Source organism: Pseudorca crassidens, chromosome 9 (assembly GCF_039906515.1).
Source record: "Pseudorca crassidens isolate mPseCra1 chromosome 9, mPseCra1.hap1, whole genome shotgun sequence".
NCBI lineage: Eukaryota > Metazoa > Chordata > Mammalia > Artiodactyla > Delphinidae > Pseudorca > Pseudorca crassidens.
The window spans coordinates 78,834,464-78,859,833 of record NC_090304.1 but is presented as its reverse complement, the minus strand read 5'-3'; the positions used below and the strand labels follow the sequence as shown (position 1 = coordinate 78,859,833).

The 25,370-nt window shown below is 40.7% G+C and overlaps 1 long non-coding RNA gene across 1 annotated transcript; it reads right to left on the bottom strand.

The window, feature by feature from the left end:
* Positions 1 to 5,248: 5,248 nt before the first annotated feature.
* LOC137229689 (uncharacterized) lies at positions 5,249 to 25,274 on the bottom strand. The gene is made up of 5 exons (XR_010945801.1): positions 25,135 to 25,274; positions 11,394 to 11,605; positions 6,279 to 6,420; positions 6,014 to 6,081; positions 5,249 to 5,747 (listed from the first exon to the last, which is right to left on the bottom strand). It is a non-coding gene; the product is annotated as an uncharacterized lncRNA (long non-coding RNA).
* Positions 25,275 to 25,370: the final 96 nt, after the last annotated feature.

Below are 25,370 nucleotides of genomic sequence, written 5' to 3'. Positions count from 1 at the left end.
ATCTTGACTAGAGGTAGGAAAGTATGTATGAGGCTATACCACTGTTAAATAATAGACAAAATATATATTGGTCTCTGCCCCCACTTCATGCCACAGAGATGCCAAAACTCTTGTGATTTCCGAAGTGATAACAGCACCAAGAACATATTTTTTTCTCATATTTGGTCTTTGACCCCAGTTCCTTACACAGGATTCCTGAACCCTTTGTAATTTTCTGAGTGATATAAACTTTTGTTCTCCTAAGGCAAGTCTGGGTGGGCTCCTGGATGAGGGATGGTCACCAGAAAAACCAAACCATGATTAGAAGCTTGGAATTTTCAGCCCCTTTCCCAACCACACCCCATTCTCTTGAGGAGGGAGAAGGAATGAGTTAATCATCAATCATGCCTACGTGATGAAGTCTCCATAAAAAACCCCAAAGTAAGGGGTTTGGAGAGCTTTCAGGTTGGTGAACACATCCACGTTAGTGTACCCCAACTCCATGGGGACAGAAGCTCAGGACCCTCCAGACTTCTTGCCCCATGTATCTCTTTTTCGGGCTATTCATCTGTATCCTTTATCACATCCTTTAATAAAGTGGTAAACAAACATACGTATTTCCTTGAGCTCTGTGAGCCATTCTAGCAAATAACTGACTTTAGAAGGGATTTCTTTGGAACCTCCGATTTGTAGCCACGTTGGAAAGAAGTTGTGGGTAACCTAGGACCTATTACTCATGATTGGCATCTGAAGTGTGTGTGTGGGTTGGGGGAGGGGGAATCTCCTGGGATCTGAGGCTATCTCCAGGTAGACAGTGTCAGAATTGAGTTAAATTATAGGACATCCACCTGGTGTTGCTCGTTGTTGGGGAAAATCTCCACACATCTGGTGTCAGAAGTGTTGTTAGTGTGGCAATGTAGAAGTCAAGGAGAAACACAGGAGGAAGACTGGGTATTTTTCCTATACAGGCAACAGTGCCCAGTGCTCCCCCCTCCCCACCCCACCACCACCTGCAACCCTGTTTACTAGATAACTGGGGATATTCAAGGCTTGATCTATGACCCCTGAGTGCAGGCTCCCTGCAATGCTCCATTCTAAAAATCAGGGAAGCCTAAGTCCAAAGATGTGACCTTCAGCTACTCTTCGTCCCCATCTCTTGTCCCACCTCATTCATAAAGCCCTTTAGAGGCCTGGGTTCTTCCTTGCACTTGCCAATCTCCTCTCTACCAATATGTGCCAGGATACAAATACTCACACTGTTCCAATGCATAATCTTATCTGGTTTTGTTTTTCTTCTTTTTCTTTGATGCACTAGAAAGTGAAATGCAAATATTTTTCCTCATCTTTGGTGAAGAAAGCCCTCCCTTCCCTGGAGCAAAGAAGAACATGTTTCTCAAGTTACAGATTTAATGAACTTAAAGTGTTTGGTGACGGAGCAAGAGGGAGGAACTTCCACCCATACTAGAAATTACTTGGCAATGGTGGGGAGAAGAGGTCCATAGGTCTAGAAGCAGTAGGAAGCCAGGCTCTGCTCCAAGTCATTACCCCAGGAAGCAGCAAGACTCCAGAAGGAGGTACGTGGTTTACCTAGGGAAGCAGAGGCCTAGGCACTGGGTTTCAGAGCTTTGACAAATATTCTAGTATGCTAAATGTGTCAGGGAAACTGCCAAAAGCTGCCCGACCTGACAGGATTGTGCGGACAGAGACAACGGGCAGACCAGCAGTAACTTGGGTGGGAGACATGACTCATGAGTAAGAAAGGCCTCCGGAAGCTTGGTGAAACGAGGGAGCACAGTTGAGGCGGCAATGCAAGGCTGCTGGAATAAGTTGTGTACACCTTCCTACCAGCCCAGTGGAGTGGCACCTTGGAGTCAAAACTAGGTTGATTCAGGGATCACAAAGAAATGTGATATTTCTTGCACACCAGAAGGTCTTAGATTCAGACCTGTTACAATATAGTAGATTCCTACTTGGGGTGTAAATCCAGTAGCTGAGGGACTAACCCCAGGAGGAGAGATCTCTGTTGACCATTCCTTGGTCACCCTTCCAGACTCATTTTTGCCACACCAACCATGCCTCAGCCTCTGGCATGACACTGCTCACCAGCCTCAGCATTCATCCTCAGTCCTGCCAGGTGTCCAGGGCAAGCCTTCTGTATCTTCTCTCCCACCTTGTCTTGATGTGGTTTATCTCAAGAAAGAGATATTTGTAGGATGGAGAAGTTTCTCTTCCTCAATTTTACTTTCCAAATGTTCACCATCTATCCCCTGGTGACTCTCAAGTCTGTATCTCCAGCCCTGTCCTGACTATAGAATAACAGTTCATATATGTGACATCCCCTTGGTACCCTACCTATAACTCAAGTTCCAGATGCTAAAACTAGAACTCATTAGCTTGTGCCACCCTGCCCTTAGATGTCCCTATCTCAGTAATTAGAACCACCAACCAGTTGCCTTAATCAGAAACCCAAAGTCACCAACTCTTTTTAAATGTTCTTTATTCTCCATCTTCTCAGGTCCCATTACTTCTGATTTCATTCAGGACTTCATCATCTCCTTCCTGGATTGTTACAACAGCCTCCTAACCCATCAAACTCCAGTATACTTTCCACAAAGCCAGATCAATGTTTCCAAAACACAAAGTGACTGTCACTCCCCTTTTTAGCATCCTTCAGTGGTACCTCACTATTCTGCTGTCCCATGTCATACAAACTGCGGACCCTGGCCAAATCCAGCCTGTACCCTCTTTTGGTATAGCCCTCAAGATAAGAATGGATTTCACATTTTTAAGTGTTTTAACCAAAAAAAAAAAAAAAAGAAGAATACCAAACAATTGCCATATATGACCTACAAAGCCTAACATATTACGATCTAGCCTTTACAGAAAAAGTTTACTGCCCCTCTTAAGTTTAAAGGACTCCATTCTGGCCCTCCTCCAACCACTCCCCTCCCCACTCAGGGCCAGGAGTCCCCATCTATCCAAAGGGTGGTCCCACTGAGAGCCTGTGTCCTCCTCCCTTCCAGACAACAGTCCTGGAATTCCCAACCCAAACAGCCTGATCCCACTGCTAGGGCTCACTCTTAGGCCTTAGAAGTGGCCAAAGGCAGATATTTTCAGGGAGATGGGACAGAGCCTGGACATGCAAGCTGGGTTGTTCACACATGTGTGTGAGGTGAATTACAGGAGAGAGGGTAAGATGAGAAGGGGACCAGCCAGGAAACTGTACTTGTGTTTTTGGCCTGGGCCCCACGAGTATAAGGATATTTTAGAATTCCCTAGGTCTGCTCAGGATACTTTTAGAATTCCCTAGCGTGATAAGGAAAACTTTTCATGATGTGGTACCCTGCATTCCACACTCAAGACAAGCACTAACAAGACTGACTCTTAGTGCACCCTGCTGTTTTACCAAGTTCCCATGGACTTGCCTCCCTTTTGCTGTCCATTCTCCTAGTAGAATCCTCTCAATTTCAAGACTCAACTCCAAGGTCAGCTCCTCAATGAAGCTTTTCCTGGTCTCTCTTCTCTCATGTCTCATCATTTCTCATTTAGTTTTTAGGGCCTCAAATGCCCTACACAAATGTCTACCACAGTACTTCTGACACTTTATTCTACCTCATTTCTATGTCTGCTTCCTTCCTGTAGACTGGACCCTCCTTGAGGACAAAGACTTGGTCTAATTTTTTTCTGTAACCCAATCAGTGTAATGGAGTATCTAATGCATAATACGTACTCAATGATTTTTGAAAGAATGCATGAATAAGTCAATATATATGATCAGTTTACCTTACCAAATCTTGGGATCCACCCTCAAAGGGCATAGATACTTGTATAATCCTAAGTCACTATGGTCTCCATCCCATTTTTATCCATGGGGAATTAAAATAAAAACTAGGATCCTATAACTATCTGCAGTTTTCTACATGCACCATATGTTTATGGCCTCTATGACCTTGTTTTGAGGTCTGGTGAAGTCCTCAACACTTAACACTTACCTCAGGTGTCCCCTCTTTCAGAACACCTTCAAGCTGAGTTTGTCTTCCCCATTGGCATACTCTTGTTCCATTGCCTATTTCTCATACCAAACTTTTACATTGTTTATGTCTTTCTCCCCAACAAGATTGAGAGCTCCTTGAAGGCAAGATCTGTCTATGCATTTTTGCATTTCCAGCGCCCAGGGCTACACCTGACACTTAGAAGTTGTTTAATAAATGTGTGTTGACTGATTAATGTTCACACACACAGAGACTTTAGAGACTGTGGAAGTTATCCAGTCCAAAGAAGGAATCCCAGCCACTGTATTCTCTCTGATCTGCCCATCTTTGTTTGAAAACCTCCAGTGACTGTCACATAAGACTACCCTAACAGAATGTACGCCTCACTGGGACAAGAGTTTTTGTGTGTTTTTCACTGGCAAATCCCCAGAACCTAGACCAGTGCCTGGCACATAGTAGACGTTCAACAAATATTTAGTAATGTTTGAATGAATAGTTGAAAAGTTTTTCCTGACACTGAACCCAAATTTGTTTCCTTGTAATTTCTACCCTTTGACCTTGGAATATATGTTTTTCTTCTTCACATGACAAGTTCCACATATTTTTCAGGGAGATCTCATATCTCCCCCACCATGAACCTCTTCTTCTCCAAGCTCAACAACCTCAGTTCCTTCAACTCTTCCTAATCTGTTCCCAGTCTCTTTGCCATCTCCATGCATGCCCTTACCGTCAACATCCTTTTGATACTGAAAAAATAATTAAGAGGAGCTGTGAAAGAGAGGGGTATAATGTAATTAAAACCCACAGCCCTAGGCCTAGTATAACAACTTGAACATTAAAGAGTTCAGAGAATCCCTAGGGGTTAACTAGTTTAAGCTCCTCATTTCACAAATGAAGAAATTGAAGTTAAATTACTCATCAGAGCAAGACCTGCTCCTGGTCCAGTAGCTAATCAGGCGTAGACCCATCTCAACCCCAAGATTAATCATCTTATTCTACTTGAATTCTTAGTTGGATGTTAAACTGAAAAAGCTTAGATTTGCAGAATCTAGCTCTCTGCCAAAGACTATTCTCTCTAGAGATGTGATGAAATTATTTTAAAAAGAAGGCCAAGTTTCCTAATTCTATAAGCAATAATTTACACTTGTTGAAGCTGTTTTTCATGAATCACCAGATTCTTGGTAGCCTTTTAAAGAGAGAGTTAATAAAATGGTTTATAACTTGTTATAAGAGCTATAAAAATCATTTTATTAAGTTCTTATACAGATTCTTTGCATGATACTTAATTTTTTTTAGTTCAAGAACTAACTGAATCTCAATGTACATTATATGACAGAGGCAACCCAGCTGAACCACAAGAGGTCCATGCCACTTTTTTCTTTTACCCCATATCAGGCAAATATAGAGGAAATTAAATTAAAACCAATTTTTTGGAACAAGAAGGGATCACCCATTCCCACCCCGATTTACCATTCCTCTTTTCTATTTACCACTTTTTCTTATCCCAGAAAAGAATGAACAAAATTAAGTAAACAAAGTCAAATTTTTAGGAAAGACATTTAAATATTTCAAAGGCATGGGCAGTTACATACCTTTTAAGGAATTCTGTCTTAAAATTGATGGAGTAGAATAATTAACAGAGGGATGGTAAGGGTTGCTTTTAGTAGGTACAACGTCTATTTGCAAATAAGCCAATTTGCAGATAATCCAGTTGAAGAGCTCGTTTTCTAACCCATTTTTCTAAAATGGATCTGCCTATTTGTAATTGGAAACTTCCTGGAAAATGGATAATAAACACATAAATTTTACTTTCATGTTAAGTACAAACTTTAGTAGTCAACAATTTGCACAAATTATTTTTGGAGAGAATTTTCCTCTGTGAACTTCCCCCTCAAAGATTTGTAATTTAAAACAGGAAAATGCACAGTGCAGTCCAGTGTCAGAATTGCATCAGAGTATTACCAGGACAAAGTGGTAGATTTTTATCTTGGGAATTGCAGCTAACTACAATAGGTCTTTTCTTTCCCTGTAATCATCCTCACCTTTGATACTTCCATCTTCTTCAGTGGTTTTCAAAGTGTGGTCTGGCTGCATCAGCAACACCTGGGAACTGATTAGAAATGCAAATTATCAAGTCCTACCCCAGACCTACTGAATCAGAAACTCTGGGGGGTGAGGCCCAACATTTTGTGTCTTAACTAGTCTGCCAGGTGACTCTGATGCACGTTAAAGTTTGAGGATTGACACTGTATTGTAATAGCAGTTCACCACATCCTTTCCTTTACATTTCAAATGCAATGTTCTTACCCTTAGACAGGCCCTTGTCACCTTACAGAGGTGAGAAACAGAAAAGTAGTCACTGACATCTGGGAGCTGATCTGGCACTCACGGCTTAGGTCTTGGTGTAGAACATATTCAATTTCACAGAACATCATCAGATCAGGCCACTCTGTGATCAAGACAAAAACAAACCCAGTCCGAAATCACATCTGAACACACACAAAAACAGGAACATGTCCAAACCACAAAAATAACCAAAATATTTTCCATCCTAGCTAATATAAGCGGCCACTGCCTCTTTGCCAATTAAAGTTTAGGCTCTTTTTATTCCTGCCCCTTTCCAATAAGACTTATAAGATACCCAATCATAGAATTGCCCCCACTTCCTGACAGCATCCAATCCCAGACAAAGCCCCATCTCTCAATATTACCTGACACAAGCCCAAATCCTAAAATAAGTCCTTTCTAATTACATAAGCCCCCACTTATCTGCAGTTTCACTTTAGTGGTTTCAGTTACCTGTGGTCGACCTCAGTCTAAAAATATCAAATGGAAATTTTCAAAAATAAACAATTCATAAGTTTTAAATTGTGTGTGGTTCTGAGTAGCATAATGAAATCTCACACTGTCTGCTCCATCCCACCCACGACGTGAATCCTTCCTTTGTCCAGCTATCCTGCCCCTTAGTCACTTAGTACCCAACTTAGTTATCAGATCGACTGGTCACGGTATCAGTGTTTGTATTCAAGTTACCCTTACTTAACAGTGGTCCCCAAGTTCAAGAGTAATGATGCTGGCAATTGAGATCTGCCCAAGAGTAGAGGCAAAGTGCTTCCTTTAAGTGAAAAGGTGAAAGTTTTCGACATAAGAAATAGTATGCTGAGGTTGCTAAGATCTACAGTAAGAACAAGTCTTCTATCCATGAAATTGTGAAAAAGGAAAAAGAAATTCATGCCAGTTTTGCTGCTGCACCTCAAACTGAAGAAGTTATAAACACAGTGCATGATAAGTGCTTAGTTAAGATGGAAAAGGCATCTTAAATTTGTACAATAAGATATTTTGAGACAGAGACCACATTCACATAACTTTTATTATAGTATATTGTTATAAGTATTCTATTTTATTATTAGTTACTGTTGTTAATCTCTTACTAGGCCTAACTTATAAATTAAACTTTATCATAGGTATGTATGTATTTTTTTTAAAATGCAGTATGTATATGGTTTAGTACTATCCACAGTTTCAGGCATCCACTGGGAGTCTTGGATCGTATCCCCCGAGGATGGGGGGGATATTACTGTTCTTACTAAGATGTTGCAGGGTGTGTAACTCATCTTGCTACAACAAGTAATAACCACCTTTCTCAGGAACAGATGTGTTCCTGTGGTCTTTGACTGGACGGCATTGACATAAGAATTATTGCACAACCTCCTAGTCAGTGGGGACCAGTACCCTTCCATGAACAGTTTGTTCCCAGACCAATGCAAGGTAAAAATTAGGATTTGTTGTTTAGAAACATTGACAACCATTTGAGACAGTAATTTTATGTCTGTTGAATCTAAAAATAGAAGATTGCTTATATTTTGTATACCAGTTGTTTAAATTTTATTTTTCTAGTAATTTGTAATTATATCTTACAAATGATCTGCAATAGATTTAAAAAAGAAAAAAAGAAACTGATACTCCATTACAAATTGTTTGAGACGCATCGTCCTCCAGGACTTTTCTAATACTTTTCTTTTTCAATGCTGCTATCACATTAATCTTTAGAAAAGTCTGCTTTCAATATATTGTGCTCTTTCTCAAGCATCTCCAACATTACAATCTCCTCTGTTTTCCAGTTGAAGAGAGAGGAAACTAACATATTTTGAGTGTCTACCATATGTTATTAATTGTGCACATTTAAATACACCCAATTCCCAGGAAACAATTCTAAATAAATATTAGCATTCTATTTCAAAACCTATTCCACAAAAAGTACAAGGACTTTTATGCGTGATTTTTTTTTAATTCAAGGAACATATATATCGAATGTTATTTAGACAAGAATAAAACAGGACAGGCTTTCCAATTAATTTTTTAGAAGCCATCATAGTAGAACAAACCTGATCAATATAGCATTTGAAAACTCTAGTGCAATGTCATTAGTAAATATTGATGCAAAGGTGCTGTACTACGCACTTGTGAGAATTTGTTCTTCACTTAACATTTATCAGGTACTTACTAAATGTTGGCACCATTCATGGTCCCTTTGGCAGCCACATTTGTGCCATTTCCCCTCCTTTTGATAATAGGCTTTGTCATCCTTGGCTACAGAAGCTGGTAAGCGACATAAGAGCCAATCAAAATACCTCACCCTTCTGGCCTCAGTGATGGATCCAGTGGTGTGTTCATTACCCATGTAGAATAAATCAGTTTTCCCCAGAATTGTTCTAACTATAGGTAGCAGGGAAGTTGCTCTTTTTCCTTTGTTGTGAGTCATTAGGGCATGGTATAGATTACCAGTAGCGTATTCCCCAGTACATGGAGAAAAAAATTTTTTCCCCAGTACATGGGGAAAAAAATAAATTCAAAATTCAGAGAGACATAGAGATAGAACAAGAATGAGAACAAGAGTGCAAAGGAGAGACTCCCAAAACTGTGGGATTCCCTGGGCGAGGTCATCCCTGAAGCCAGCACGTTCTCTTCCCTGTCTCGGGCTTGGTTTCATAAAACAAAAAAATTCCTTTTTGGTTTAAGGTAGTTTGAGTTCCTTTTCTGTCACTTGCAACCCAAAAGGCTTCATTAACACAAACCTTCAATAAGTAGCCTGTGTGGTAGAAAGAGAAAGGGCTAAAGATTGAGACAAATATAGTTTTTCCACTCAATAATTATGTGACTATTAGCCTCTCTGAGCTTCATTTGCCTTGTTTGCTATCTGGGAATAAAAAGAGCCCACTCCTAGAGTCAGACTGTAAGCTTTGGAAGGACAGAAAATATGTCTACCTTTCTTGTTATGTCTCTCTCACATGAGGGTCTCATGACCTGCTTAATGCGGGAAGGGCCAGGGGAAGGTCAGAGAGACCCTCCTGCTTCTGCCATTTTCTCAGACTCCTTCAACTTAAAATATTCAATATACCAAGATGTCATGTTTTAGGATAGCATGTCCTAAACCCTATCACTTGAAAACCAGAGCTTGGTTTGGCAAATGTTCCCACAGTTAAAGCCAATTTGTTGACCTTTTTGTGTTTCTGCTTTCACTTACTTTTTAGCCTCTAAAATTCCTAACTTCCTCATCCATTTATTGTTTTCTAAATGTCCTTTTATCCTTTATCCAGCATTTTTATTGTGAGAGTCAACCAAGATATCTAGACTGCCATTTTGCCAGAAACACAAGTCTCTGACTGGTAGTTTTATTTACTATTCTTACGGACTTCCACTGTTTTCATTCAAAAATCTTTCCTTTATTTAGCGTCTTCTATCTTTATTATTGTAGAATATTTTAATGTCTTAGTCTATATGATTTTCCTTCTCATATTTCATGATTAATTTGTCTAAGTTTTCCCAGGTGTCTTACAATTTTCTAACCTTTGACTAAAGCAAGTAAGTGGTCAGGAGTATGAGCAATTTTCATAAAATAATCAGTAGAGCAGAGTAGTTAAGAGCATGAGTTCTGGACCCAAACTTCCTGTGCTCAAACACTCATTGCCACTTAGCTGGGAGACCTGTATCTTGAACTTCCTCATGTGTAAAATGCAGGTGATAATAATAGTACCCTCCTGTTAGTATTAAAGAGAAAACCACAGGCCCAAAATGGCATCACTTCTGCTAAAGACCATGATGCCAAACACAGATTTAATACCTAACGGAACTGCAGTTTCAACCTTCCCCAGAAATGTAATCTTATTCATCCAGTCTGGAATTTCCTGGTCAGTATCAAGGAGGTAATCTGCCACAGTGGGCCCTCTCCATTCTCCCCCATCCCCAGAGGAATAAGAGGCAATCTACATGATAAAACCCTTGCCCTTCTCTCTCCTCCCCCCAAAAAGATATCCTTCTTTTCTTTTGCTAATAGCTTCCTCATCCCACACTTCTTCCTATAAAAACCTACCATTTAGTACAACCCCTCAGAGTGCCTTTCTGTTTTCTAGACAGGATGCTGCCTGATTCATGAATCATTCATTAAGGCCAATTAGATCTTCAAACTTACTGGGCTGAATTTTTTAACATTAGGGACTGAATTAGTTAATATATGTAATGCTCTTAGAACATAGCTTGCCACATAGTGTTATATTTTTTATACCATTAAAACTGTAATATGATTAAATTATTAAAATTAGTGTAACTACCTGGCACCTGTCAGTGACAACATTTATAAATTAGTAACTTTTTTTCACATAATCCTAGAGGCCTGTGCTTCATTGGCTCAAAAGCCATATAAAAGCCATACCCATACGAACCTTAGAGAAACCAGACCTAAGTGTTTTATATAAAAGAATTAACACTGAACACTTACTGTGCCAGGCATAACAGTAAGGACTTTCTATGAATTATCTTTTTTTTCTAACGTCACTGTAACACAGGTAGTATTATTATTCTCATATTACAGTTTAAGGAATGGAAGTTCTGAGAAGCTAAAGTATATGATTGGGCCACCCAACATGGCTGTATCTTGCTTTCTGTACACCCCCTGGTCAACCAGTTCCTGCTTCACCTACACCCTACTCATCTAACTGACTTTCCCTCTTAATTATAGATCCTAATCAGTAAATGCCTACATACTTGCACCTGGTCCCAGCTAGTGATAGTTCAAAACTTTAGATCAAAACATCTCCACTATGATAGCTTATCAAAGGAGCAATGAGGAGAGTGCTCCTCTGCTGGTTTCCCTGGTAACCAGTGAGCCCACCTGACATCAATTCCCCCTTTGACCGGTAACCTTCTTCTCTCCCCTGAAGCGAAGACTGCTGCCATGTCCTGCCGGCCATCGGCTGCACATGGTAGGGTGTCACTCCAGGACCTTATTTCAGACATGTAAGATCCCCCATCCATTAAACCACTGATGTCTCTGTTGCTGACTCTGGTCTCTTCCTTCGGTCTTGAGGCTGGGCAAGTACAGTGCTTGCAGGCCTGCGGGGTGCAGCCCAGCGTAAGGGGACTTACTTAGGCTTGTGATGGAGGAAGGCCCAGATTCAAAGTCAGGCTGTCAGACCTCACAGTGAGTATGTTTAACCAAGAAGGTGGGCAGCACATCTCTGGGGCCAGCTCACGCTTTCATCCCTTGAATTCATGGGTTTGGTTCCATGTTGCTGTTGTTTTGGCCGCTGGATAGGACATTAAAGACTCCTTTGTCAAATGAATCCTCTCCCTTTTACCTAGGAGGAAATTGGGGCTGTAAGTTTGTGACTTGGGCTCCACAATTAGAAGTGGCAGAAGTGAGGCCTTCTAACACAACACTCTAACACTTATTCATTTACTTCCTTAATCCTGAAGCCAAAGTTTTATTTATTCACACCATCTGAATTCACACCACCTGAGTTATTTGATATGTAAATTATAAATGTAACAATAATAAACTTAGGTGAAAACGTTTTGAACTTGCTGGATTTCTATATTAATAAAACAAACAATAAAACAAATAATACAAAACCAAGCAATTTGAGCAAAAGTATCTTCAAAGGAGAAATAGGTTTAACTAGATTGGATTATAATGCCGCCATCATTAGTGCCACACCATCTTTCTAATATGCTAGAGGGTCATGTGAACCACCTGGTTAGCAAGAAAAAAAATGTTTCAAGCCTCAGTAAAACTTCCTCCTTCCACTGAAGCATACTCATCTTCTGTGAACAGATATAGCAAAATACAATAGAAATAAAACTAAGGCTGTCCTGAATGAGAATGGGAATTACCACCTCCCAGACTCAGCTCATCTCACTAGTCCCTTGAGTCTCAGGTACCAGCAGGCCACTTGGCAGCCCCTCTCAGCGAAGTTAGTCCTCATTAACAAGAGTGAAGATCAGGAGATCCTCAAATTGATTCAGGTCTGGACATGCTATCTCTGAGACTGGGATGCTCATGGTGTTCTAGCTAGCTAAGTGTTTAAGGGCTTCACTTATTCCAGCCTGAAACTTCCACAGGGAAGGGAATTTGCCATGTTCATCTTTGTCTCCCCAGCACCTAGCATGGTCCTAATGCTTAGCGGGTGGGCCATACCTGTCTTTGGAATGTTGTAAAGGTTAGACAAATGAAGGAGTCAATGAGTTAACGGATGTGAGTGAGACTGAAGGTCAGGGACAGGATGGTTCAGTTATGGCATCTTCCTTCTGTGGTCACAGACAAGGTCTGTGTGAAAACAGCAGACGATTTAAGTTTCTCTCAAACTTAAAGTTTCTCTCAAACTCTTCTCAAAGTTTCTCTCAAACTCTTCTCTCAAGAGTATGATACTCAAAGAAAAGTTAGTAAGGGATTCTTCACTCCTACGGTCACTTCCGAAGCATTCCAAATGCCATGCTCAAATCCAAAGGAAACTGATCTTTCTTTCCAAGATAGACTCTCACCCTTTTGTCCTGTTTCTTCACATGGTTTTCTTCCACCCATAAAAATCCTTTCCATCTCATCTTTCATTTCTCCGTCGTCCTTCTTGGAATACTCTGCTGTTCCACAATCCCAAGCCCCATGCTCCCAACTTATCTCTATATCCCCCAAACTGCTATTACAGTGTTATGGTACTTATCTTTTTTAATCTAATATTTTCACTACTTATGTTCTTGTCTTCTTTATCAGAAGAATCTAAACTGTAAAGCACTGATCAAAGGCAAGGAATTTTCATTTTTATTGTTGTACTTGCCTCCATGTACATTTCACATCCATTAGATTATGATCTTCTAAAGGCCAGTAAGAGACTCATTTATTTTTTTTAATTTCTCTTTAAGTTACACACTGTACCTAGCTAGCTGTTCTGGGCAAAAAACAAATGTTGTTTGTCTGATGGTTGACTGAGGTATAACTACAAGCCACAACAAGAGGAAGCTAACACACTAGCAAGGAACAAGAACACACATACACTGCAAGCCAGGAGCCAGGTTTTGAAACCTTTCTTAGTATGCAGACATACAGATCTATTTCCCGATTACATACTTTCATGTACATAGATCAAACAAGAGTTAAGCAACTAAGGACAAAAACAGATAGTTCACAGAAAAGGAAATACAAATGGCTAATGAAATAGACAATGATGTGCCATCTTAGTTAATAAAGAGGGAAATGCAAATGGAACAAAATGAGACACCATCATTTGCCTACCACACTGTCAAAAGGCAGAGACAGATAATATTCAGTGTCAGCAATGGTGGGAATGTAAATTTTAAAAGGTACTTTACAATACTGATCAAAATTTTTAAAACACACATTCCTTACTAAATAAGCCCACTTCTAAGAATCTACTCTTCAGAATAACTTTTTCCATATTGCCAGGATATTGGCTGAAGAATGTTCACAGTGCCATTAAATTTATATTAGTAGAAATCAGAGATAACCTAAATATGTCAAAAGTGAGATGTTTAAATAAATTATATTCATACTCTGATGCTACATAGCCATCACAAAGAATGAACCATATCTATATGTGTAGGTATGGGAAAATGATCACAATATATTGTCAAAAAAAAGCAAGTTGCAAAGCAGTAAATGTGGTATAATTTCTTTTTTGTGGGGAAAAAAGACGTGTTCCATGTTTCTGTGTTCATATAAATACACAAATTTCTACATAAGTCTATGTGCAAAAACAAAAATAAAAACAAACATACGGGCTTCCCTGGTGGTGCAGTGGTTGAGAGTCCGCCTGCCGATGCAGGGGACACAGGTTCGTGCCCCGGTCCGGGAAGATCCCACATGCCGCGGAGCGGCTGGGCCCGTGAGCCATGGCCGCTGAGCCTGCGCGTCCGGAGCTCCGCAATGGGAGAGGCCACAACAGTGAGAGGCCCGCGTACCGCAAAAAAAAAAAAAAAAAAAAAACAAAAACCGAACATACAAACAAAAACAAAGGTCTGGAAAGAAAAACACCCAACTGCTAAATGCGGTTTCCCCTAGGGAGGTAAAGCAGGAAGGGCTTTTCCTGTTGTGTATTTCTATGCATTGTTTAAATTTTCTTGCAACATCAACGTAATACTTTTGACTTTTCTGAAATAAAAAATAAACCTAATTAAAGTAGTTATAAAATGTTTGAAGATTCACAAAAGCAGTGATCAAACTTCCAGGAACTGCATGCATGAATTATCTCTTTAAGTATTCTTTAGAACTCTATGCTCACAAAATTATTCACACGTATTTGTGTCAGTTACCAAAACCTGAAACCTTATGTGGTAGCATAATACAGTCATGCCATGTTTTAGAAGAGGTAAGAAAGGAAAAAAGAAATTCCTTTAACACTGTGTACGAAGAATGTCACCTGTTATCAGTAAACAAAGGATGCTGAAGCCATCAACTGCAGACACCTCCAAGTGTACACCCTGAGGGAACTCAAGATGGGAAAGAACAGGATACTGGCCCTAAACAGTTAAGGTGCATATCAAAGGAATGATTTGAATGAGCCCAGGCTCTTGCACCTTCCCATACTGTAAAGCAGGGCTAAATTCATTAACTTGAGATGTCTGGTTTTCTTTAATTAACAGTAATCTTTTGATGTTCCAACTACCTGTATATTGCAAAAACTCATATATCCTGGCTACTCCTGTACCTCTTTGGAACAGCTAGCTCCTCAGAGCTATCTAAGAGTGTGTTTCCCAGGCTTAAGTCCTCAGTAAGTCCACCGAATAAAACATAATTTTCAACTTTTAGGTTGTGTATTTTTTTTTTTTAGTTGACAACACTTTTTTTAAAGAAATTGACAAACCAAGCAGAGGGCTCTCAGAAATAATTCACCTGATCATTGATTTATGCTAGGGGCCACAAATACAAATGCCAGAGGAGACTGGAAAGTAACAGATTAATGAGGCCAGCTGGGAATAAGACAGCAAGGACCAGAGGGACTATTTGGAGAGTGTGTACTGCTTAAAGGGAACAGCTACTTCAAAACTCCAGCTAAGTGAGAAGATGGATCTGGTGTTATCAGATCTTTTAATATTTCAAAGGAAATCAGAAACCAGAATTTTTTTTTTAAAGATGTTGGGGGTAGGAGTTTATTAATTAATTAATTTTTGCTGTGTTGCGTCTTCGTTTCTGTGCGAGGGCTTTCTCTAGTTGTGGCAAGCAGGGACCACTCTTCATCGTGGTGCGCGGGCCTCTCACTATCACAGCCTCTCTTGTTGCAGAGCACAGGCTCCAGACGCGCAGGCTCAGTAGTTGTGGCTCACGGGCCTAGTTGCTCTGTGGCATGTGGGATCCTCCCAGACCAGGGCTCGAACCTGTGTCCCCTGCATTAGCAGGCAGATTCTCAACCACTGCACCACCAGGGAAGCCCATAAACCAGAATTTTTAATAGCAATACACCTAGGTTTTACATTTTAACAACCGATTTCTTAAAATCTTAAATTTCATGTTGGAGGACTTCCCTGGTGGCACAGTGGATAAGACCCTGCACTCCCAATGCAGGGGGCCTGGTTTCGATCCCTGGTCAGGGAACTAGATCCCATATGCATGCTGCAACTAAGAGTTCACATGCTACAACTAAGAAGCCCAAGTGCCACAACTAAGACCTGGTGCAACAAAATAAATAAATAAATAAATATTAAAAAAATAAATAAATAACTGCTACGTTGGTAAACATTGCACAAGCCAAACAAAACACATCTCCTAGCTGGATGTGGCCTGCAGCCTCCCATTTGCCATTTTTGGGTTTCACTGTCTCCACAGAGTTCTAGTGGACTAATTCTGACAGACACATCCTTCATCACCCAGATCAGTTCCCTCTTCTTCCATTAGCACTTTGGCCATGGTATTATAGAACATTAGAGTTCAAACATATTTTTTTAAATCTCATTAAAATATCAATTTTTTATGGTAACAAAATACATATAACATAAAATTTGCCATTTTAGCCATTTTTATGTGTACAGTTTGGTGACCTTAATTACATTCACAATGCTATGCAAATGAAGCAGGAGGGAAGGGGGCAGGGCACAAGCTTTAAAAAAAATGACATAGCCATAGGACATGACAAGGACTGGTTAGAATCAACTCGGTCCAAGATGGCAGAAGATTCGACTTCCAGTAGACCTTGAGCCTCACTATATGCTCATTGTAATACATTAATAAGATAAATGACACACCCACCAGTGCCATGACAATTCTGAGGCCAACCATAAACGGTCAAAAAGTGAGCGGTGGAAGATTGGGATTGACATATATACAGTAATATGTATAAAATAGATAGCTAATAAGAACCTGCTATATAAAAAATAAAATAAAATAAAATCCAAAATTTCAAAAAAATATAAGAAAAGTGAGTGGTGGCCCAATTCCTGGAAATTACTGCCCCTTCCCTGAAATAACTGGAATAATCCTCCCATTCATTAGCCTATGAAATTACCCAGTCCATAAAAACTAACCATGCCATATTTTGGGGCCTGTTGCCTTCTGAGATGTCCACTTTGTCTGTGGAGTATTTTTCTCTCTAAATAAATCTACTTCTTATCTAACACTTTGTCTCTCACTGAATTCTTTTTGCAATGAGACATCAAGAACCTGAGCTTCATTAAGTCCTGAGACCAGGTGTGTGATCTCAATTAAAGGACGTGGGTTCAAGTCTCAATCTGGGTTTTGGCTGGGTTCGAGTCCTGGGACATGGGTTCAAGTCCCAGTCTGAGTTGCACAGTTTCATTACCATCACCACCAGCTCTTTCCAAAATTTTTTCATCACCCCAAACAGAAACTCTGTACCCATTAAACAATAACTCCCCACCCCACCCTCCCCCAGTCCCTGGTAACCTCTTATCTATTTTCTGTCTATGAATTTACCTATTCAGGGTACCTCACATAAATGGAATCATATAATATTTGTCCTTTTGTGTCTGCCTTATTTCACTTAGCTAAATATTTTTAAGGTTCATCCACAGCACAGCATGTATCAGAACTTCATTCCTTTTTACAACTGTGTAATATTTCATTGTATATTGTGATTCATATTAGGAAACATGTATTTGGTCTTTGTTCCCATTACTAGCACAAAAGCTTCTAAAACACTTGGAATTTTCTAAGTGGTGTGAGAAATAAAGGCTTCTTTTGTTATGTTAATGAGGTGATTTTTGGAATGCCCCTAGGGCACCTAAGAATGGATGCTGGTTGCCAGGGGAACCAACCCTGTGACTGGAGGTTTGGAACTTTCAGCTCCATCCCCCTGACCTCCAGAGAGGGGAGAGGGGCTAGATGTTGAATCATCACCAATGTCTATTGATTTAATCAACTGTGAGTATTTAAGGAAGCCTCTGTAAAAACCCAAAAGGACATCGTTTGAAGAGTTTCCACCTTGGTGAACATGTGATTTGAGAGAGAGTGATGCACCTGGAGAGGGCATGAAAGCTCAGCATGTTTTCCCCATACCTTGCCCTATGCAGCTCTTCTGTTTAGTTGTTCCTGGGTTATATCCTTTTATAATAAACCCATAATCTAGTAAATAAATTGGTTTCCTGAGTTCTGGGAGCCACTCTAGCAAATTGAACCCAAAGAGGGGGTCATGGGAACCTCTGATTTACAGCCAGTTGGTCAGAAGCACAGGTAACAACCTGGACTTCTGATTGGCATGTGAAGTACAGGGTAGCCTTGTAGAACTGAGCCCCTGACCTGTGGAATCTGATGCTATCTCCTGGTAGGAAGTATCAAAATTGAGTTAAATTGCAGGATACCTAACTGGTGTGAAAGCATTTTTTGTTGGGAAAACCCCCTCTGCTGCCACTATGGAACTGTCTTCAGAACCATTTGTATGTTTGAGTCCATTTTTTATTCTTTTGGGTATATACCTAAGAGTAGAACTTCTGGGTAATATGGTAATTCTGTATTTAACTTTTTGAGGAACTGACAACCTGTTTTCTACATCAGCCACACCATTTTACATTCCTACCGACAATGCATGTAAATCCCTCATTTTTAAGATGAAGAAAGCAAGGGTAAAACTTGTTAGATAGCTTGACCATATACACAGAAAGTCAACTGCAGAGCTGACATCAGAAACCAAGTATCTTGACTCCCAATACAGTCCTCTTTCAAAGGTTAACTCCACGAGGATTTAACTCAGATGACTAGGCAAATTGCAGTATTGTCTACACAAAGAGTGGGTCATTGGAAATAGATAAATTGATATATTGGAAGAAAGAATTTGAATTAAGTTCTGGATTTTGCTCTCCAAAATGGAGAGAATTTTGTTTTTCTTCTTCAGGTCTAAGCTCTAAGAGAAGATTAAGTCATACTTGTCTTAAGCCTAGTACCTAATTGTAGAATAATCATAGAAACATTTTTGTATCATTATTAGTCTTAACATTCTGAACTAAGGGCTTTTTTAAAAAAAATTCCTTGAAATGCAATAAAGACTTATTTTAGAGGAGTTGGAAAATTCAGAAAAGTGGAAAGGAAAAAGAAAGGGTCACCTAGAGAACTGTCAACCTGAAAAATATTCACTTTTTAGTACTTTTTTCCATGCTAGTTGTCCTAAACATGGTGTTTTTGTTTGGTATACATGGTCGAAATGATAGAATCTTAAAGCTTAAGAAAATTATTACAATTTGGGGAGTAAGCTTAAAAAACAGAATAAGGAAAAGTAGATATCAAAGTCTAGGAAAGCACCCAACATAGAGTTAGCACTCCTTCCTACCAAGTCTCAGCCCTCGCAGTCTTATGACATCCCTTTCGGTGGTATGTTCTTACTTACCTGTCCATATGGACATGGCCACACGATGCACTATTTTGTTTCTCCCTCTGTCCCTCGTACAGTGCTACAAATACAGTTGGTATTCAGTAAAGAACTTCTGAATGATTATTACTGATTTCATACCATCTTCAAGGTTAACACCCCTCAGAGTCTCCATAAGGGGTAACCCAATTCAGGCACTGCAGGACCCAGTCTCGGCAGGGCTTCACACTCCACAGAATTTGGTTCCATAATCAAAGATAATTTAAAAGTCATTTGAATCTTTACTTCCATTACTTGAATACTATAGGTAATTCAACTTGTAACCCACAGTAGCACTTTTTTTTTTTTCTTTTTTGCGGTACGCGGGCCTCTCACTGTTGTGGCCTCTCCCGTTGCGGAGCACAGGCTCCGGACGCGCAGGCTCAGCGGCCATGGCTCACGGGCCTAGCCGCTCCGCGGCATGTGGGATCTTCTCGGACCGGGGCACGAACCTGTGTCCCCTGCATCGGCAGGCGTACTCTCAACCACTGCGCCAACAGGGAAGCCCAGTAGCACTTCTTAAAACCTCCTTGGCCCCATTCTTTTCACTTCAGTACATTTCAAGTCCACAGCTGACTTAAAGGCCCAGTCTCAAAATCTTCACCAAAAATTCTCTCTCAGCTTCATCCCTGTGGTTCTTGGTTTTGCTTTTCATCCCCTTTATCTTCTATTTCTTCTTCCTTTCAGCCAAAAAATTACAGCCATTTGTATCATCTTGGCATTCATTCTTACTTCTTCAGCTCAGCCCCTCTCTCCTCAGTCTCTGATTCTCTTTCAGGAAAGTTCAGGAATAGAGCAGGCACACTCAGCCCCTCTCTTGGAAGGAGACCCAGGAGTTAGAACTGGGGGAGAAGAAGGCGGAGGAAGTGGGAGAAATCACAAATGCTTATAATGTACTGTCCTTTCTTTTATTCTCATCACGCAATGAAATTCTCATATATTATTTATTTGGGGTGGGCTACATGAAAGTTCTTTGGAAAAAAATGTGACAAGTTGTAAAGGTAAAACGATGAAATTTTCTTTGAGGATGGAGGTCACGGCCTACCCACCCTCTCCTCTTTGGGGTGTCACCTTGAGGGCATATAATAGGCTGATAAAAATGGTCTGATCTTTTGATCTTACAAAGCAGAGTCACAGGCCTTCTGACCCTTGAAACTGTAAACATTTACTCTGGAATTAGCTCAGAGGTCTCTCATGGGTATAATGAGACAATTACAAGGTACATCATCTTGTCTCTCACAGAGAAGTTTTCATTTTTCTCTCTTCTACTTTCTGCATAAATCTGTGTGGAAATTTCTCCAAATTTTGTATTCACTTTTGTGATACCTTATATGCATGTTATCACTGATAATGCTTACCTAATAGTAAAATTACATTCTCTCTCTCTTCTATATTGGTACAGAGGGGTCTTTCGTTGGAGTCTTTGTTTTCTTTCCCCAACACTATGATATGGTCCTCCAAACGACAGTTACATCTGTTTAACTATATTTCTTATTTCATCTCTTCCCCCAGTCCAGTAATATCCAAAGTGCACTACTCCTAGGTGACAGCAGACTTAAGTAACACTTACTACTACTTGACATGGGTCGAGTAAGTACCAACAGATAATCACTGAAACTTTTTGTTCTCCCTGGCTATCTCTGTATGCAGAGACTCAGAAGGACAGAAGGACAGTGGGACGGAGCTCAGAAAGTGTGACTGAATATTCCAGGATAAGGGATGTAGAGCTACCACTCATCTAGTTCTCAAGCCACAAACTTAGGATTTTGCCTTAATTTCTCTTTCCCTGAAACACCACATCCAATTGACTCCACACTCAATCCACATCCCAAATCCATTCAGTTCTTCCATTTTCACTACTTCTACCCTAGTTCAAGCCCACGATGCATCACCCTCTAACTGCACTTCCTGTTTCTACTCTTGTTCCTCTCTATAGTAGCTAGTGTAATCTTTTATAAAAATATAAATCATAAAATGCCACTGCCTACTCTTTAATGGCTTTTCATCATACTTAAATTAACACCCAACTAACCTGAAAAGGCCCAAACCTCATTTTATACTTCCTGCTTCAGCCACACTTGCTTTCTTTCTGTTTCCCCGACACATCAAGCTTGGTTAAAATGTACTTTCCCCTGGTTTTCACATGGCTCCTTTTAAGGACTCAGTTTAACTTTTACCTACTTAGAGAGGACTTACCTATTTATTCTAAAGTAACCACCTAGTTGTTCTCCATCACATTGCTGTGTTTTATCAGCATGACACATTTCTAGTTGTTTCTTGTGTGTATGTATGTTTTCAATTGCTCAAACTTTTGTTGAATGGATGGTAAGCCTTACTCTTCCATCTCCTATATGCGAGATAGGAAATACTGAGCAGGGATCAAAAGTCTAAGAACTTGGGGCTTCCCTGGTGGCGCAGTGGTTGAGAGTCTGCGTACCAATGCAGGGGACACGGGTTCGAGCCCTGGTCTGGGAGGATCCCACATGCCGTGGAGCAACTAGGCCTGTGAGCCACAGCTACTGAGCCAGCGCGTCTGGAGACTGTGCTCCGCAACGAGAGGCCGCGACAATGAGAGGCCCGCACACCGCGATGAAGAGTGGCCCCCGCTTGCCGCAACTGGAGAAAGCCCTCGCACAGAAACAAAGACCTAAAACACAGCCAAAAATAAATTAATTAATTAATTAAAAGGTAATGTGAAGTTCTTTAAAAATCAAAATGTCTAAGAACTTTATTTCAGATTTTTCTTTAACTTCCTCACAATAGCTATTTTATCTATTGTCAGTTTTCTCCATCGTGATTAGTTCTTACTATAGAATGGCATGGGGACTTGCAACTAACTCCATATGAAGCCTTGAAGAAATAAGAACACCAAAGAATGGGGTAGGTGGCAGTGACTTCAAACAGGAAAGGAAAGTATGCTGAATCCCTATAGCCTCCTATAGAGAAGAAACAAAAAGAGTCAAAGTAGGAGCTGATAAATAACCTGGGACTAACAACGGAAAGGCCCATGGGACTTCCTAGTGCCTGCCACTGAAATCTCTGAACTCAGATCTCACCTTCCTACTGTACTCATAGCACAACATAATCCTGCCAGATCCGTACTGAAAACTCACCGTCACCACCTCTCTCTCAACCAGACCTCTCAGATTCAGACACAACTCTCCAATTCCTTTTTGAGAAGTCATTCCTTAAAACTTTAGTCCACCCAGAACTCTCTTCTCTGACCTCCTTGTTTCAAAAGTAAAATCCAATTGTGGAGCTCATTGGTCTTTCTTTGTTTGTTTATCTTTACCATTACTTGTTTTTTTTTTTTTTTTTTGCTTGTTTTATTTTTATTTTTGCTCTTGTCTTAAACTTAGAATCCTATGTAGCACTGAACACAAGATACCCAGTAAGGTTTTTGGGGGGGTTTTTTTGGATTAATTGAACAGATTCACACTCTGGCTGAAGTTTGTACCCTCAGGGACAAAAAAAAAGAAGGAAAAACTAAAAGGAGAGGGAAGAAGAAGGTGTGAGAAAAACAGGGACTCTAATACACAGGGAAAGGAAGCAGGGGTGCAGAAGAGGGAAAGGACCCAAAAAATCAGCTTTCATTGTGAAGACTTAATCACAGTTTATAACATGTTGTCAATCTGCTAAAATGGAAGTTGACAGAAAATTGGCAGAGACAGGGAGATGGCCACAGGCCAAGTTATACTCTTGTGTTAAATCTTTCCACTGCCTTGCCTTATTTGCAGCTACCTCACGGTCTCAAAGCTAGGTAGATTCTGATTTGTTCCTCATGCAAGTATGGATTTATCAACAGACTGATTTATACATAGCTAGAAAGTAATAATCATCTGTGGACATCAAACCGGATGAGCCTTCCTCTATCACCTCTTTCTTTTTACAACTAAAAACTTACTGTGGGATATAAGTAAGTTTCAGTGGAATAACATGAAATCTCAATATCTCTTGTACAGTCATAACAGAAGCGGTTTCTGCCATTCCTATCCAGAAACTAACTCACTTTGAAACCACTCACTTGGTCTATCAGGTAGATCAGTGTTATTCACTGCTATTTCCTAGCACCTAGAATAGCGCCTGGTACATGTCATGTGTGCAATAAATTTTTGGATACTGACTGATTGGATTAATGAATAAATGATGGTTCCAATCTCTGGTGCACCCTTAGGTGACCTTAAGCCAAAGATACAGACATACGGGAAATACAGGATGGATTTTTAAAAAGGACATAATTGAGGGAGAAGATTACCAGAGTTTTGCTGCTTTGTTTATCTCCACCTAAAATTCATTCCACGAATAGAAACTGAATGCCTTCTATGCCTTCTATGTGACAGGAAGTGTGTTATACCCTCAAGTACAAATATAAAGATACAGACCCTGGATCCAATGTGTGCTTTTCCATGACTACATCATAGCCTCTAATCACACTCTGTTCCCGTTACTAGACTGTAACTGTCAATGTATCTGTCTTGCCACTATATTGTAAGCTCTATTAGGACACTGCCCATCACACAGTAAGCACTCAGTAAATAGCTGGTAAAGCATCTGCTTAAAGATGCCTTACCAGCTATTACCAATTTACCAATGGAAATTGTAGCCTACTAGGGGGAAAAGACATAATGAACCGTATAAAGTCAGGATTCTTAGTTTTGAGAAAGAAGAGCTAACTCTTGCTGATATAGCAGAAAAGGAGCATGTTGAAGATATTGGGTGGCTCTCAGAATTACTGGAGGGTAAAGAGAATCATGGCAGACGCTAGGCCTCCAGGAATAATGCACAAAATCACTGCAGAACTAGTCCAGTGAGGAAACTGTCTCTATTGCAGTTCCCCACCCATGCACTTCTGCATCGGAAACTCAATCTTGCAACCACTGAGAAACTGCTGTTGCTGCCAGTGCTGCCAACAAAGTCAGCCACCTCTGCTGCTACTCCTGTCAAATGCCAAAGAACCAGAGAGCACCCTTGTTCATTGGTAGCTGAACCAAGGTTGGAAAGACAGGTTGAGCCTGGATTGTGAAATGCCTGAACAAAGGTATAGGCAGTCACCAGAACAATTTATTCCTAAACCAGATTCCCCAATCAAATGGAGTAACCAAAAGCTAAATGTGCAGTGCTTGCTTTTTGCCCATGGTGGATGCCAACGAGTATTTGCAAGTTTGGTTGAAACAACAGATGGGGGTCTGCAAATTTAGGACAGACTGCCCCACTTAATCCCTATGATTAATCATGTCTATACTGATAGCCTTACCTGAGATCAGAAAGTACTATCTCTCATAACATATTTTTGGGAATACAACTATGATATCGTGGTCCTTATGTCATGAATCTGGGTCAGGTACCAAGAGAATCAACAACATTTAGATCTGCAACATTTAGAGTGTTGGGAAGGGGGGTGGATTCACCAGGATTTTAAGTGCTCTGGATCATTTTCAACTGAAGGTTTCCCACCCAAATGAGGACTCAATCTTTGTCGTTCTCTTGCATCAGCCACGGGTTGCTACAGGTCACTTCGGAGTTTCTTAGCAAAAACAAAATGCAGTCTGTAGGAGCACTGCAAGTCAAGACAGGTGAGTAGAATTGGCTCCAAGGGCTGAAGAGGAACTTAGCCAAAAACAGGTTAATCCATCTGAACTGGGACAGCAGACACCAAGGAGAAAAGGGACTAGGTTAGACGTGTGCAGCCTCGGCCTTGCTGGCTATACTTGCCTATGAACAGCTACCAATTCTTCCAATCCCCCCGCCACCATCCCCCCGCGTCCACTCGGATAATCTCTTTAGGCACGTTAGCTAGCCAGAGAAGCAGGGAACCTGTGGAAGAGGATGAGGTGTTATTTGGGGTATAGAGATCATGGATGTTTTACGTATGCACTTAATGAATTTGTCGAGCCCCTCACCCCCGCCCCATCTTAGGCTGGGTCACTCGGAGGAAAAAAACCCTCTTTCCTGTACCTCCCTTTATGCTGTCCTCGCCTGCGACTTCTCCCTCTCACTCTGAGCCGCACGCAGCCTCCGTGCCTCACCTAAAAACTACTCTTCAAAGACTTCCTTCCGGGCCCAGCAAAGCCCGGCGTACTCGGTATCTGGAGAGGCAGAGGTACTCGCTTCTATCCAAAAAAACAAAACTACCCTTTCCGGAAAAAAAAGAAAACTGCTCGAGCATTCCGAGGCTCGCATGCGCGCGTCACACGGGGAAGCTGCTAGGAGGGTCCGGGTGCTTCAAATCGCAAACCCCGCCCCCGCGTGTCGGCCCCGCCCC